We start from the raw sequence: 15933 nt of genomic DNA on the forward strand, positions 1-15933 counted from the left end.
TTATACCTTCAAGTCAGCAGCACTTCTATGGGTACCCACATGGCCCCACAGTATGCCAACATTTTTATGGCTGACTTAGAACAACACTTCCTCACCTCTCACCCCCTAGCGCCCCTTCTCTACTTACGCCACATTGATGACATCTTCATCATATGGACTCAGGGGAAGGAGGCGCTTGAAGAATTCCACATGGATTTCAGCAATTTCCACCCCACCATCAACCTCAGCCTGGATCAGTCCACTCAAGAGATCCACTTCCTGGACACTACAATGCAAATAAGTGATGGTCACATAAACACCACCTTATACCGGAAACTTACTGACCGCTACGTTTACCTACATTCCTCCAGCTTCCATCCAGGACACATCACACAATCCCTTGGCTACAGCCAAGCCCTGAGATACAACTGCATTTGCTCCAATCCCTCAGACAGAGACAATCACCTACAAGATCTCTATCAAGCATTCTTAAACTACAGTACCCACCTGGGGAAGTGAGGAAAGACATTGACAGAGTGAGACAGGTACCCAGAAGTCACCTACTACAGGACAGGCCCAACAAGGAAAATAACAGAACACCACTGGCCATCATGTACAGCCCCCAGCTAAAACCCCTCCAGCGCATCACCAATGATCTACAACCTATCCTGGAAAACAATCCCCCACTCTCACAGGCCTTGGGAGGCAGGCCAATCCTCGCTTACAGACAGCCTCCCAACCTGAAGCAAATACTCACCAGCAACTACACCCCACACCACAGAAGCACTAACCAATCCCTGTAACAAACCCCGTTGCCTTCTTTGTCCCCATATCTATTCTAGTGACACCATCATAGGACCCAGCCACACCATCAGAGGCTCTTTCACGTGCACATTTAATGTGATATATGCCATCATGTGCCAGCAATGCCCCTCTGTCAAATACCCCACATTGGCCAAACCGGACAGTCTCTACATAAAAGGATAAATGGACACAAATCTGACATCAGGAATTATAACATTCAAAAACCAGTAGGAGAACACTTCAGTGTCCCTGGACACTCAATAACAGATTTAAAAGTAGGCATTCTTCAACAAGAAAACTTCAAAAACAAACTTCAAAGAGAAACTGCTGAGCTACAATTCATTTGCAAACTTAACACCATCAATATGGGCTTGAATAGGGACTAGGAATGGCTGGCTCAGTACAAAAGCAATTTTCCCTCTCTTGGTATTGACACCTCCTCATCAATTATTGGGAGTGGACAACACCCATCCTGACTAAATTGGCCTTCAACATTGGTTCTCCACTTGTAAGGTAACTCCCTTCTCTTCATGTACCAATATGTATTTATGCATGTATCTGTAATTTTCATTCCATGCATCTGAAGAAGCGGGTTTTTTACCCATGAAAGATTATGCTCAAATAAATCTGTTAGTCTTTAAGGTGACCCCGGACTCCTCGTTGTTTTTGTGCTAGGTGTTGTACAAACACAGAGCAAAAACAAAATCCCTAAGAACAGAACATAAGTATGGCCATCCTGGGTCGGACAAAAGGTCCATCCAGCCCAGTATCCTGTCTGCTAACAGTGGCCAATACTAGGTGCCCCAGAGGGAGTGAACCTAACAGGTAATCCTGCCATCCATCTCCACCCTCTGACAAACAGAGGCTAGGGACACCATTCCTTACCCATCCTGGGTAATAGCCATTAATGGACTTAACCTCCATGAATTTATCTAGTTCTCTTTTAAACCCTGTTATAGTCCTAGATCATGACCCTCTCTGGTTAACTAGCTTACCTGCAAAGAGATGCACATCCAGAGATGGCAATCATTCTTCTCCTTAAATACGAATGAAGACTTCATTTAACATGTCATGCTTTTAGGTATTTGAGTAGTATTCCCACAATCTGCTACCCATAACAGACAGCCTGATTGATGGACATGTGTTTGTATGGGTTGTACAGGATCTGTTTACACTAGCCAAGCAGAAATCTTGGGTTTCTTTCTGATCTGTTATGGTCACGTATATCAGCAGTGACTCTACTGAAGCCAATGGGCAACATGGATGTAAAGCCAGTGTACAGGAGAGAAAGATCATAGAAATGTAGGGTTGGAAGGGACCTTGAGAGGTCATCTAGTCCAGTCTCTGTGCTGAGGCAAGACCAAGTAAACTGGACCATCCCTGACAGGTGTTTGTCCAACCTGTTCTTAAACACCTCTAATGACTGGGATTCCACAACCTCCCTTGGAAGCCTAGTCCAGAGCTTAACTACCCTTAGAGTTAGAATATTTTCCTAATATTTAATCTAAATCTCCCTTGCTACTGATTAAGCTGATTACTTCTTGTCCTACCTCCAGTGGCCAAGAAGAACGATTGGTCACAACGTTCTCTTTATAACAGCCCTGAACATATTTGAAAACTTATCGGGTGGGCCTCAGTCTTCTTTTCTCAAGACTAAACATGACCTTTCCTCATAGACCAGGTTTTCTAAAGCTTTTATTATTTTTGTTGCTCTCCTCTGGACTCTCTCCAATTTGTTCACATCTTTCCTAAAGTACGTTACCAAAAACTGGACACAGTATTCCAACTGAGGCCTCACTAGGACTGAGTAGAGTAGAACAATTACCTTCTTTGATTTGCATACAACACTCTTATTAATAACCCCCAGAATATTAGCCTTTTTCACAACTGCATCACACTGTTGACTCATATTCAATTTGTGATCCACTATAACTCCCAGACCCTTTTCAGCAGTACTACCATCTGCACAGTTATTTCCCATTTGTGTATTTGTGCATTTATTTGATTTTTCCATCTGAAGTATAGTACTTTGCATTTGTCTTTACTGAATTTCTTTGTTGATTTCAGGCCTCCAATTGTCAAGGTCATTTTGAATTCTAATCCTGTCCTTCAAAGTGCTTGCAACCTCTCCCAGCCTGGTGTCATCTGGAAATTTTATAAGCCTATTCTCCACTCCATTACCCAAATCATTTATGAAAATATTGAATAGTAGCAGACCCAGGACTGACCTGTGTGGGACCCCACTAGATACATCCCCCCAGTTTGAGAGCAAAGCATTGATAATTACTCCTAGAGTACAGTCTTTCAACTAGTTGTGCACCCACCTTATAGTAATTTAATCTAGCCCACATTTCCCTAGTTTGTTTATGAGAATGTCATGTGGGACTGTGTCAAAAACCTTCCTAAAATCAAGGCAGATCATGTGTACAGCTTCCCCATACCCACTAGCATAGTAACCCTGTCTAAAACTTTAGTAAGAATCACAATATCAAAGACTCACTAAGGGCTAGCTCCTCCACTGGTGCTAATCACATAGTTCCATTGACTTTAGTGCAACTGTACTGATTTTACATCAGCTGAGGATCTGGGCCCAAGTGTTCAACACACCCAATATTTTCAGTGGATGGTGGAGCTGAGATGCCAAGTTAGAAACCGGAATCAGGTCTGAATCTGAACCTTCTTCCCAATGTTCCAGAGCATTCTGGATACAAAGGTCCAGGTTGGGCCTATTGCACAAATAATAACAAGCTGCCAAATCCAGAGTGGAATGTCCTATGAGTTCAGGGGTCTCTATTCTGGTACTGGGGCTCAGCATCCACTGCTGTAAAGCCATCTGCTAACCAGCTGTCTGGAGAGCTCCTAGAGACATACTGATCATTGCACTGGGGACTATTTAGCCTGCATTGCACTTCGCACCCTGCAGACCACCATGGGAACGGCACAGCGAGACGGACCCCTGACTGTAATAGAGGCAGCTGACAAGACTCAGAGTGCTGGGTATAAAAAGTAGACAATTCCCAGACAAAGCACAATGGCCAGAAAATGTCTGGTAGCTCATACAGCTAGTTGCAGAAATTTGGCTGACCAGAAAATCAAATCTTCCAAACTCAATCCATGCCTTGGAAATAAGGCAGTTCCTCCTCTGCCCTCATTCACAAATCAGGGTACGTCCACACTACCCACCGGATTGGCGGGTAGTGATCAATCTATCGGGGGAATCGATTTATCGCGTCTCATCTAGACGCAACAAATCGATCCCCAAACGTGCTCCCGTCGACTTTGGAATTCCACCAGGGCGAGAGGCAGAAGCGGAGTTGACGGGGGAGCTGTGGCCGTCAATCCCGCACCGTGAGGATGGGAGGTAAGTTGAAATAAGGTACGTCGACTTCAGCTACGCTATTCCCGTGGCTGAAGTTGTGTATCTTACATCGACCCCACCCCTGCAGTGTAGACCAGCCCTCACTCGCCCAATGCACAGATGAACTAGATCAAATGGCTCATTTGAGGGGAGTTTTTTTAAAAGATAATTCATGTTTCTTGTTCCCCACAGTCTTACCCTGTTTTCTGCCTTAAGCTTACAGTGTGAGGTAGCATGGTCTAGTAGTTAGATCAAGGAAGTGTGACTCAGAAATCCTAGGTTCTAAGTAACTGACTCACTGGGTGACCCAGCACAAGTCACTTACCAACTTAGTGCCTCTGTTTACCTATCAGTAAAATAGGCATAACAAGGGTGATGCCAGCATGATGCTGGGGCACTGTGCTGACAGCAGTGCAGTCCTCTGCATAGAAAAATGAGGTCCAGACTACAAAATCTCCCTCAACTCAATAAAGAATCCCACTTCACTTCCTGTCCTAAACTGTTGTATGGGATTGCCATGTGCTGTTAAACAGTTGTGCTTCATTGCAGATGGGCCACACATTGCTGGTGGAAGAAATGAGTTCCATGTGTAGTGTCTCTCTCACTCTCGAATCCTTTGGATCTGTAAATGCACTATCATTATAGCCCTCCACATTAACCAGCCAGCCCCGTTCCCGTAACCACTCAGACAGCCAGTCACACTTGCATTAAGCTGTGATCTTCCATATTAACCAAAACCTCTAGCTCACCCTGCAAGTCTGCCATGCTTCTCGTATTGTGATGAGGACACTTCGGATCATGTGATAGCCTACCTTCAAGAGTGAGACTACACTTATTGTCCAGTTCTTTCCCTTTATCTTCTGCCCATAAACCATTCTGTCCCATTCTCCCTGTTCCCATGACTGGTGTAATCCCCCTTTCAAGACCTTCCCCAGTACCTTCTCTTTCCAGTTTAAAAAACCCTCCTACAAGGGTTTTGCCTATTAGCTTGAACACAGGGAAGGGAACACAATGGGAGTTTCACCCATTTGCACCAGCAGAGAATTTGGCACAGGCAGTTGGCTTACCATGTGCCCCAGTGGAGGTAATTCCAAACAGTTCCCTTTTCTCCAGAAGGAAGCCCTGTGGTCCATTCATTCAGCCGCCTCTTTCTTCTCCTCCATCTGTATTCGTGGGGATGTTTTTTTATAGTTTCACTGGACAAGTGACTGCCACCCAGATCTTCTCAGTCCATCCTCTTCCCTCCTGGATACCAGCTCATTAGAGGTACCTTGTACTCCTCCATGGTGGAGAAGAATCCTCTGCAAATCCACAGGGCTCCAGGAGGGACTGGCAATTCCAGGAACTAACAAGGGTTTAATCTGCAGCCCAGTGGTAAAGTCAAAACTCAGCTTCCCAGGTCTACCCTAGGAGCCCTCCCCATAGGGGTTGTTATGAAAGGACAGAGCATCAAGAGAGAAATTTCCAGCAATTAGATCAGGCTGGCCAGTGCTGGTGGGGTGCTGTAGAAACACCAGCCAAGTTCATGTGGATCTCCCCAGCTGGGTTCTGGCTCGCTTGCCTCTTGAGGAATGGCTCATATGAGCAAAGGGATTCATATGGGTCAGGGGTATACGTGGGCAAACAAGAGTATTTGCTATTAGTAATCGCTATCCATTAGTCATCATTCAGATCCTTCACTCTCCTATTTAAAAAGATTCCACATGTCCAGTCCGGTAGCAGAGGTGATACCACATGACTCTAACAGCACAATGAGAGTAGCAAACAGTTTTGTAGGCTCAGAAATCATCCATGCAAAATGGTTGGCAAATGCTATTGAAGAATGAAGAAGAAAATCTGGCTGATGATTTGCAAAGACCCAGGGAAAAAAGAGGTGATGTTTGACAGATAATGTACTTGAAGTGAATAATTCTGCCAGCTCTATGTGTGGAATGACACTGACTTCAGTGGAGTCACACCCACTCCCACAGGATCTGAAACTAGCCCCCAAAATCCCCTTATCCCATCTCCACCGTCACTCCACTTGACTCCCTGTTGCTCGTTCACTTGGTCCTTCATTCTCACTCCTGATCTGCCTGCATGGTTTCAGTCTGTCTGTCAGTGTACTCAGACCCCTAAGCACTGTGTAAATGGAGATCCAGATCTGAACTTTGCCGGTCTGCTCCATCTCTAGTGTGTGTGTATATACACAGGGAGGTATGGGTTGGTGTGTCTGTGTGCATGGAGGTGCATGTATGCACAGACTGTGGAAGGGTTTCTGCACCATGGAAGTGTGTGTACATGGGGAGAAGCGAGATGGGATAGGGCGTGCTTTCTATGTGTTTGCATGCAGGTGGATGCATGCATAAGGGGTAGGGATGGATGTGTATATGTATTCATGCAGCGGGTACAGGCACTGTGTGTGTGTGTGTGCATGCAGTGGGAGGAAGGTGCATGCACACATGGGGGTTAGGGGGAAATTCTCTGCCCTGGCATTATTTACATGAATAAGTACTTCTTTGCTTCTGGTCCTCCTCACAGCCATAAAAGTCACATGATTAAAAAGGCTTTAGGAGAACCTGCAAAGAGTCACTCCCCTGCTAACTGATCAGACTGACAGTCTAAACTAGCCAGACAGCACTTCATACAGATCCAGCTCTCTTCTCAGCTGCTTCTTATCTATCTACCTACCTTCCAACCAACCAGTGCATTTTCTACTGTGCCCATCACTGAGGTTTCTGAATGCCTCAATAGGAACTGCCTGTCACCTCGGAAATAGCACATTCTGCATTTCCCAGTTCCTTGGAGCCTACTTGCAGAGCAGGGGCTGCTGCATTCACTTTCCATGGAGCCCAAACAATTTCTTCTCCCACCAGGGGAGGGGGAGGAATAAATAAATCCACAGGCAGCACTAGAACCAAAAAGCTCCATTACCATAGGCAGGAGCAAGCTGGTCTCCTGATCAAAGGACGGAGTCAGAGCAGGCAGCCACAAGCACTCTTTGAAGCCTTACAATATGCTACTCCATGTGGCTTGATTTGGTTCAGCTCAGCAAAATACCCAAACCACAGATGGGTAAATAAAACTTCCGGAGATTAATAGGAATCACTGCATCTTCATAGCCTGATCCTCCACTGCCTCACACCTTGGGGAGTCACACACACCCATGCCCATGGCTTTCCCCTCCTCTGACATTCCTCTAGGTGCTGCAGCACCAGCCTTTTCCTCTACTATTACTTCTTTGGATAAGGCAAGCAAATGGCTTATTAGTCTTAAAGGGACACTGACAAGGCTGATTGGACCAAAGTATAACATATCTCTCTGTCTCCTTGTGAATTCCATGCACTAATTTATATTTGCCTTTTATAATAATACTTTGCACATACACAGCACCTGCCTCTAGTGGAACTCGACACACTTTCCCAGGCACTAATGAACAAAGACATGCACTCCTGTGAGATGGGGAAGCAGGATTATTCCCATACTTCAGATGGGAAAACCAAGGCAAAAAATCAATTAAGTGACCGAGCAGGGAATCCATATCAGAACCAGGAATAGAATTAATGTCTCCTGTCCCCACAAAATCATCCTTTTTCCCTGACCTTTTAAAATCAAAACCAATGCTTTTTTCCTACTACAGAGAGCGCGCGCAAGAGAGAGCAGTTCCAGGAGCCCTGAACTCATGAGAAAACCTGCAGTGAATCAATGTGTTTGTATTTGACAGAGGAAACAACATTCTAGGCCAGATCCTCAGCTGACCTAAAGAGGCGTAGCTCCACTGAAGTCCATGTTTGTGAAGTCAATCCAGCTACACTGATTTACACTAGCTGCGGTTCTGGCCCTGCATTTGGAAATTGAATCCAATTTCAAGCTCCCAAAATGTTCACCCTCCCCCAAGTGGGGGTGGAAAGGACAGAATGATACCAGTATTTCTGAACAAAGAGGACAGAGCTAGGCTATTCTCAGTGGTGGCAGATGACAGAACAAGGCAATGGTCTCAAGTTGCAGTGGGGGAGGTCTAGGCTGGATATTAGGAAACACTATTTCACTAGGAGGGTGGTGAAGCACTGGAATGGGTTACCTAGGAAGGTGGTGGAATCGCTATCCTTAGAGGTTTTTAAGGTCCAGCTTGACAAAGCCTTGGCTAGGATAATTTAGTTGGTGTTGGTCCTAGTTTGAGCAGGGGATTGGACTAGATGACCTCCTGAGGTCTCTTCCAACCCTGATATTCTTTGAACTGTGTCCTTCTCATGCCTCCACTTCAAATATCTCAAACAGTTCCAATCTGCTGTGGATCTCCAGAGAAAAAGCTAGCTTACCTCTTCACTGAAGTCATTCAGAAGTCCAGCAGTGCTACAGATTCCAGCACTGAAGTCAGCAGACTGGGGCCCACCCACAGGTACTCTAGCAAGACAGCAATGTTCACAAAATATAACAGGGAGCACAGCTGTCATATTGCTGACATTTCTAGATAGTCTGCAGTGAGTGACTTCAGACAGGTGACACATTTCAGAGTATTGGAGGAGCATTAACTGAATTGTGCCAAGAGTTGGATCAGTAATAAGACTATGGGAGGAGACATGTGGGCCAGAGGCTAAGCACTGGACTGGAATCTCAGAGACTTGGGTTCTAGTCCAGGCTCAACTGGGCAAGTCTCTCCTTTCTGATGTGTCTCTATTGCAGATACGTCAGCATGTCACTGGTGGATGGGACCCTTTAGGTGCAATGGCAGTATAGATAATGATAATAACTTTGCCAAGATTAATTTGTTAACTGTTCCAGAGCCCCTGTCTCAATTCTACTGATGGGGAAATTGAGGCACCGAGGGCTTGCTTCCCACTATGTGAACAACAGAGATACATGGGCATCAGTCAGCTCTCTGTCTCACAGGAGGACTGGCCCTTCTAGCCCCAAATTTACCATCACCATGCAGAATCAGCCTGTCCACCCTATCCCTCATACAGACCCTTTCCTTCTCTTGGCACAAAATCCCACTAAGATGAATTGTTTCCCACAACTAAGTCGGCAGGGATTATAGTCAGAGGCGAGAGGGCCAAGATGCTGAAGGAAAGCACAGCCAATCTCGAGATAGAAGGCCAAATTTATCCCTGGTGTAACTTCTCTGACTTCAGTTACTGTTGGGGTAAATTTCAGCCCATCAAACTACTAAGTGACCAGCTGTCAGAGGAAAGCTGTGAGGGAAAATAATGAAAAATTGATGCTAACAAAATTCCCACCCACTATAAAGCAACGTCCCTCACCCTCCTTGAGGGTGAACAAAGATTTACAACAGTCCGAGAATGGGAGCTTGGCTAGTCCTTCTGAGTGCTACACAGCAGAGCTCATTGTGTGCCCAGCTGGTAAGCCAGCAGCAGGAGATTCCACACAGCAGTGTCCGGTCCTGGGATGCAGCAAGAGCTTCCCCACAGCAGCACCAGTGTCTTGCCATGGCAACTAGAATGCCAGCAGCCTGAGCTATGACAAGAGCATCAGCTGATTTCTCAAAGCAGCCTCCAGTCAGTGTCTGCTACCTCTTGCTAGCAGAAAGTGCCCTGCTGCAGTTTCTAAGATTTCCTCCTGTCCCAGCAGTGCCCTGGCAGAGTCTGCATTGGTTCCAAAAGGAATACTGCCTCATCCTCTCCAACACACCACATTCCTGCATGTAAGCCCTGGGAAACTCAACTGCCAGACCTCAACTGCCCAGCCTTGAGCACAATGCAAAATCACCAGTGTAGAGATGGAAAGCATGGGATCTGCTAGCGCAGGGCCCACAAAGGTGGGGATTAGAATACCAGGATTCATAACCCAGGTTCTACACAGCAGGGAAAAACATCCCTGGGAATCAGATGCCAGCATTGGAGTCCAGCAGAATCCACCTCTCAGAGCCACCCTCTCCGAGTGGAGCAGGACCCAAACATTACTGGCTTTTCACTGGCAGGCTCCAAGTGCAGCAGAGCACATGGGTGTCTGCGTGTCCCTGGGATGGCATGGAAAGATAAGGCTGTCTCTGCTGGAGCTGCCTGTTGATTTGAGAAGCCCTTAGGCTCACTCCACTCCTTGCTGGGTAGATGCACTGGGGTGTGGATGGGTGGGGGGTCTGGGAGACACTAACTCACCTGCATGCACATTTCACCAGAAAGTTGCACAGCTAGCTGTGCGCCCATGGCGGTGTGTGTGTGTGTGTGTGTGTGTGGGAGACAACCCAGGATGCTGCTGATAACAATTAGAGTCAAATAATAATAGTACTTGGCTCTCAGGTTATCCAAAGACTTTACAAGCATGAACTGATTGATCCTCACCCATGGCGGAAAGGAGCTAGCATCACCCCAATTCCGCAGTGCGGAATCTGCTAAAGCACAGAAGAAATGATCTGGGGCTCTGAGTTCCTGACTCTGTCATTGGTGCCTGGGCCAAGTTACCTCCCTTCTCACTGCCTCAGTGGCACTCATCAGCATCACAGGAAGGTGGATTTGCTGCTGTTTGTAAAGTGTTCTAAGATCCTCAAACGGGCAGGGTATTATTATTATGAAGTGACTTGCCTGATGTCCCACACCAAATCAGTGGCTGGCCTGGAACTCAAACTCATGAATTCCTGGCCCCCAGCACTATTCTCAGCCCACTGCCCCAACCCTGGCTCTTTCTACTGCTCCAAGCATAGCCAGCTGTGGGAGAGAAGTGACTCTCCAAGTTCATGACAATGAGGGGCTGGTGTGACTAGAGCTCCCATCCTGTCTCTTACTTAGCCAAGCAAAGTGTCTCGTCCCTTGCATGATTTGCCTGAGATGAAGTGTGAGGCCCTCCAGGCAGGGGCGGCTCTACCTTTTTGGCCGCCCCAAGCAGTCATGCGTGGGAGGCGCCCCGGAGCCGCGGGAGCAGCGGACCTCCCGCGGGCATGACTGCAGAGGGACCGCTGGTCCCGCGTGGCTCGGCTGGACCTCCCGCGGCTGCGGTTCGCGGCTCCGCTTGAGCTGCCGCAGTCATGCCTGCGGGAGGTCCAGCCGAGCCGCGGGACGAGCGCCCCCTCCGCAGTCATACCTGCGGCAGGTCCACTCGTCCCGGGGCTCCGGTGGACCTCCCGCAGGCATGACTGCGGCAGGTCCGCCGGCCCAGCCTGCCGCCCCCCCCGGCGGCAGGATGAGCTGGGGCCCCAGCCTTTTGCTGCCCCCTAGATTTTGCCGCCCTAGGCACCAGCTTGTTTTGCTGGTGCCTAGAGCCGCCCCTGCCTCCAGGCTAAAAATCTCTGGGCCCAATCCTTAACTAGTATAAACTGGTGTCACTCTGTGGAAGTCAGTGGGCTGATTTACACCAGCTGTGGAGCTGGACTGTGTCAGGTACATGTCAAAGCAGGGAAGGAGTGGGGCACTTAGACACCCTCATACAGAGGGCTAGAGACATGTGGACTTATCAAAGTGGGTGCAAACCATGCGGGCAAAACACTGTATCAGTCCAACAACCTTCCTAGCGGAACCTTCCCAAAGGGTACGTCACACTGCCGAGCTCACTGGAGTTACCCTCTTCAGTTACCCTAGCTCGAGTACAAACTAACTCTCCACCCTGGCCCTGCACTCACACGTGTGGTGCTAAGAGTTCGGGGGCATGCCTCCTAGTTCTTTGCTCTGTGGAATCGTGTCCATTCTGGGCACATGAAGGGGAGCTGTGGGAAGGCACTGGAGGGCATGCACTCCTTGAGGGGCACTACCCTGCAGCCACACTGCAAAGTGGTCGTGTTAGCTGCTGATGAGCTTTAGCTACAGCCCCTGACGGGCCAGCCATCACCACACTTGAGTGAAGGGGTTTAGTGTGTGGACAGGACTGGAGGTAGGGGCAACACTTGAGTTATAACTCAAATTGCAGTGAAGACAAGCCCAACACACCCAAATGTTCCTGCCTCTAGCATCAGAGCCAAGTGGAGTAACCTGCAATTACATCAGGTATATACAGGGAGTAGGGGAATCAGAGGCACAAACTGAAGAATAAATGTCTTGGTGCTCCTGCTTGAGAAAGACATGCCCAACCCCACAAGCCAGTCCTGGGCCTAACAGAATGTTGCTGTTTTGCCTGACCTCCCAGCATACCCTGCTTGATTTTCGTTAGGGACTTTCCTATGCCCCTATAATAGCATTGCTGGCACTGCCAATCATCCTGCTGACATTGCTTTCAATGTGCCTGCAGGTCTCCTGCCTCCTTCTCCAGCCCTGACCCTTTCAATGGGTTTTCACCTTTGCTGTCCAGGGTTGGGCTCCAGTGGGGACAGCAGAGGCTGAAAACACCATGGACACAGGGCAGCTGGGGACAATGTGAACATCATTCCAGAGAGCAGAATTCTCTCTCTCTCTCTTCCTGTCACCTTCCTGCCATCTTTCCCTCTCTTTTACCTTTCCTCTGCCTTCCCTTCCATGCCTCAGCTGCTCCTGCTCTATTCAGCATCTGCCCTGAGCTCCCAGAAGGTGGATTTCCCTTTAGGTCAGGACCAGAAGAAAGGGTCCCTGATGTCATGGTCCTGGATGATGGCCTCAAGCAAATAGATACAGCAGACATGACACTGAATGTAAGCAGCCCTGGATCTATGGAAGTAGGATGGTTACAGAAAAGGCCACTGCTTTATCAATCACTTCTGCTCCCCCCACTACACCCCTCCATACACAGTGGCCTAGTTACACCAATTGCAACTACTTGGGTTTGACTGGGCTCGCCCAGAGGTTACTGAGAGCGGAGTTGTCCTACACCTAACCTGCAATTATGCATCTAAAGCAATGTGCTCTCCAAGAGCGGGGAGGACAGGGGAGCTGGGTGGAAAGGCCAAGCCACTGGGATCCCTGTGGGGGTTAAACCCAGCACCTTGAATGGGATGAATCTGCAGTAACCAGCTGCACTCACAGGAAGGGTCCAGAGATGAATTAGCAAGAAAGGTTGGCTCAAGCTTTGAGCCGTGGGGATGAAGGTCAATCTGTAGAACTCTTTGCCAGAGGATGTTGTGAAGGCTAAGACTATAACAGGGTTCAAAAAAAGAACTAAATAAATTAATGGAGGATAGGTCCATCAATGGCTATTAGCCAGGATGGTGTCCCTGGCCTCTGTTCAGGGCTGGCTCCAGGCACCAGCAAAACAAGCAAGTGCTTGGGGCGGCACATTTCTAGGGGTGGCATTCTGGTGCCGGCCATCATGCCGATTATGGGGCATGGGGAAAAAGTGCCCCCGCTGCCCCAGCTCACCTCTGCTCCACCTCCGCTTGATCCCCTGAGTGAGCCGCCACCGCTCCGCTTCTCCCCCCTCCCTCCCAGGCTTGCTGTGCGCGAAACAGCTGTTTCGCGTGCGGCAAGCCTGGGAGGGAGGAGAAGCCGAGCGGTGGATGCTTGGGGGAGGCAGCAGTGGTGGAGCGGAGGTGAGCTGGAGCGGGGAGCGGTTCCTCTACTCCCCGTTACTTCCTGCACCCCACCACCCTAGCTCGCCTCTGCTTCGCCTGCTCCCCTGAATGCGCTGCTGCTCCGCTTCTCCATCCTCCCTCGCCTGAGAGGGAGGGGAAGAAGCAGAGCAGCGGCGCACCGGGGGGAGCAGGTGGAGCAGAGGTGAGCTAGGGCGGGAGGTTGCGGGGGCCCCCCAGGAAGCAATGGGGGGGGGGAATGCGGCATGCCCGGGGAGGAAGAGGGGCTGGGGATTTGAGGAAGGAGTTCAGAAGGGGTGGAGTTGGGGTGGGGCCGGGGGCAGGGAGGCACAAAAAAAAAGGGGGGGGCGGCCAAAAAATGTTTTGCTTGGGGTGGCAAAAATCCTAGAGCCGGCCCTGCCTCTGTTGGCCAGACTTTGGGAATGGGTGACAGGGGATGGATCACTTGATGATTACATGTTGTGTTCATTTCCTCTGAATCACCTGGCATTGGCCACTGTCAGTAGACAGGATACTGGGCTAGATGGACCTTTGGTCTGATCCAATATGGCCGTTCTTATGTCTTTCTCTTTCTCTCTCCCTCTCTCCACCACCCTTTCAGTGTGAAAAGTTATGCCCAGGCCAATGTCATAAAAGCTCCTGCTGCAGCTGCCAGTTCCATCTTCCCATGCTGCCAGTTGGTGAGCCTCTGACTCAGTGTGCTACAGCCAGGCAGGGGGCTGAGTCCCTAAGCAATCTCTCTGCTCTTACACTCCTCCGCAGAGTTTGTTCCAGTGCCCCCTCCCCACAATCAAAACTTTCTGGTGCTTCAATGGGCCAGCTGCACAGACACCGACTTCCCAAAATTTCTATGGCCTGACAAGCCTGTTCCACCTACAGAAGTTACACAAGCCAGACGGCCTCCAGCCTAAAGCCAGCAGCAATGCCCCAGCCTTCCCTCTGGGCCCAGATTGCTCTTCGGCCATCACACCTCCCACTCCTCCTCCCTGACACCAGTGGGCAGGGTGAAGTAGTGGGGTCCATAACAGTCAGCCAGGAGGTTGATTCGCTGCCACTCTCTCTGGTTCACTGGCTTGAGTGATTGCCACATCAATTCAGAGCCAGAGCATGGCCGAAGGGAACAGCACAATGGACAATGATCCTGAACAGTGCTGAGGAGCAAGAGAAACCCCCTCCCGCTAGCATGCTCTGAGCCACTGGCCCAGCCAGCTACTCCACCCCAAAGGATGCTAACCCAAATGCTCTTGGGGGGCTGAGAAAGCAAAGCATTCAGCACATTGCCAACCACACGAATCACAGCATTGGCCTCGGGTCTATGGAGCGAATAAATAAATAAATAAATAAATAAATAAATAAATAAATCAACCGCAAACCACTGGCATCTGGGAATTCAGCTTCCACCATTTCTATTCAATGCAGAGAAAAAAGAGGCTGACACCAAAGCATTTCCCCCAGCCAGTCAGAGAAGCAGCACGGGGCAGAGCAAAGAACACTGCATTGGATGGAAATGAATGGAGCCTAGTTCTACTGGAAAGGTGATGCTTGCCTGCCATTATAGAACCCAAGCTCTACTAGGCAATGATCATCAAGGAAGGCTATAATTACAGCCCTTGTATCTTCCCTGGTTCTCATTGTAGCACCGAGCTGCATCCCTCTGGGTGGGATGTTTTCCTAGGGACATCAATACAAATTGACATAAGGAGCTTTGTACGCCAAAGGATCTGCAGCGAGATACAGCCCTTACCTCCAGTGGCTGCTTCCAGCTCATGCCATGCCTCTTCGGGAGCTGCTCCTCCTTTCATGTGCAGAACAGCATCAGGAGAAGAAACAGAACAAATCACCCACTCTGATCTACACCAGCCCCCAGCCGGGGTCAGATACAGGACTGGGGAGCTAGATCCTCCCACACAGCGTCGTTAGATCAAGTCTTTCAGAGAAGAATCCACCACTCTGATGTTTTGCAAAATAAGGGTGGGAGAGAATTTGTCTCACCAAAAAAAAAAAAAAAAAAGCAAGCAAGCAAGACAGCGATCTCAGGGGACTGAAATATACTTCCCCTCCTCCCCAACAAACCCGGAGCTGGTATCCAGAGAGCACGATCTGAAAGATGCAAGCTGTCTCACACGCACACGCTGGCATGCGTGCACACACACACACACACACACACACACACAGAGTGTCGTAGACCAAACCCAGTTAAAGAGACACAGCCATTATTATCATTAATGCATGACTGCAGGCTGGCTAGTCTCCCCACCTCCTGGCTAGGATCCTCAGAGATTACAACCATTCACTGTGGGAAACATCCAGGACTAGGATTTTTATTGGCTTCCCCCCAACTTCCCTTATTGCCCTCTTGAGGTCAATCATACGGCCTTACATTTGCAAAAAGACAAAACAGCTAGATAGGAGAATACTAAGGTGATAGATA

At 48.9% G+C, this 15933-nt stretch overlaps 1 protein-coding gene across 1 annotated transcript in view; it reads right to left on the reverse strand.

Moving 5' to 3' along the window:
- Positions 1-15313, reverse strand: part of FBXL16 (F-box and leucine rich repeat protein 16) — an 85533-nt gene extending 70220 nt beyond the window's left edge. Inside the window, exon 1 of the mRNA XM_039493069.1 lies at positions 15247-15313. The gene's annotated coding sequence lies outside the window, so the exon portion shown is untranslated. The remainder of the gene's footprint in view (positions 1-15246) is intronic.
- Positions 15314-15933: the final 620 nt, after the last annotated feature.

Source organism: Mauremys reevesii, linkage group 10 (assembly GCF_016161935.1).
Source record: "Mauremys reevesii isolate NIE-2019 linkage group 10, ASM1616193v1, whole genome shotgun sequence".
Classification (NCBI taxonomy): Eukaryota; Metazoa; Chordata; order Testudines; family Geoemydidae; genus Mauremys; species Mauremys reevesii.